At 35.3% G+C, this 1,441-nt stretch overlaps 1 long non-coding RNA gene across 1 annotated transcript; it reads left to right on the top strand.

Annotated features, from left to right (window-relative positions):
- Positions 1-621: 621 nt before the first annotated feature.
- Positions 622-1,229, top strand: LOC126628055 (uncharacterized). The gene is made up of 2 exons (XR_007625228.1): positions 622-671; positions 788-1,229. It is a non-coding gene; the product is annotated as an uncharacterized LOC126628055 (long non-coding RNA).
- Positions 1,230-1,441: the final 212 nt, after the last annotated feature.

The following is a 1,441-nucleotide window of genomic DNA, read 5'->3' on the forward strand; positions in this document are numbered from 1 at the left end:
GCAACTTGGATTGCTCTTCCTTCTTTTTGAATAATCCTCATAATGATGTTTTTCTGGTTTTGAAATACTGAAATTAGTAGAGGAAAAGAGCAAATTGTTGCTTTATTTGGTGTGGCTTTGCTTGTTTTGTTTGAGAAGGTTTAGTTTCATACCTCTAGTACAAATCAAATTCGGGATAAGGTTTGGTTTGCTGGGGTATTTCTGGTTTGGGATTTGATAAGGCCTCATTATCCTAATACCAATATGTTGGTATTCCAACCTCCTACCTGATTTGGATGCCTTCTAACATTGCATGTTGAGTCGTTTATCATGTTTCAAGTTACTAAATAGCTAGTCCACTTTTAGAATGTTTTTCTTCGAGTATTTATGTGAACGTACATGAGAGAGAGAGATATAGGAGGGAAGATGGATGGGAGGGTGATTGTTCATGTTTGCAGGGAGTCTCAGTGAATTGCGTCACAATTTTAAGTTTAGTTGGAAGGAAGGAATTGGATCTTGGGTTATAATATTTTCTTACTTGTCACATCACATATCTTGTTTACAGAAAATCCAATTTTCTGGATTTTCATGATTTTGTGTGATCTGAGCTTGATTCATTGATCTTGCTCTTCCTTTTTTTGTAGTGAGAATGAGAAGAACGAATTCACCAACCTCTTCTCTCGTTACGTAAGGTAAATTGAATTGAATCGAATCGAATTTTCTTCTTTTTATTTTATTTCTATGTTTGGTTGATGAGAAAATGATGAAAAAATTGGTACTGAAATCTGTGTGAATTTGTGTACCTTAGATTGGCACTTTGATGGAATTTGATTTGACAATGCATGTTGTAGTGGAAGAGAAGCACATGCTCAAAGAGGAAGGGGAAGGAATAGCATGTCTGCTGGATGGTAGTAGGTTGCTTTGCAGTTTCAAAGACTAACTGTGTTCTTTTGTGCATCATGTGGAGTTTCATGTTCAAGTACACACTTGTGTATATCATTGAGCCATTTAGGCAATTCATTAGGTTTAAGAGAGAAATCGATCTCTTGGAGGGCGAATTATGAAAACCCATTTTATACATTTTTGTAGAACATGTTTTAGTCTGACCTTGATTCAGGTAGCAGGTTGACTGAAAAGTCATCAACCATTCATGTGGGTGAAATTTTGATTGGGTTGAAGCCCTTGTACACAGTCCCATATTAATAGGGAACAGAATATCGATAAACATTGAAAGTTAATCAATTTTTTTTAATGTCAAGTTCTTTGTCTCTCTTCATATTTCATCTTGAATATGCAGACTCCCTTGTATCTTCCTCTTTTTTATGTAACATGTGTATTGATGCATTGATGAGCTTGTTCTTATTTCGTCGAGTGTTTGAGAGGTTTTGCTAAACCATTGTGCATTCTTGAAAATTATGATGGCGCAAATGTGTTATTGGTGGAAAATTTTAGAGAAATTTGT

The sequence above is a fragment of the Malus sylvestris genome, chromosome 1 (genome assembly GCF_916048215.2).
Source record: "Malus sylvestris chromosome 1, drMalSylv7.2, whole genome shotgun sequence".
In the NCBI taxonomy this organism is placed as follows: domain Eukaryota; kingdom Viridiplantae; phylum Streptophyta; class Magnoliopsida; order Rosales; family Rosaceae; genus Malus; species Malus sylvestris.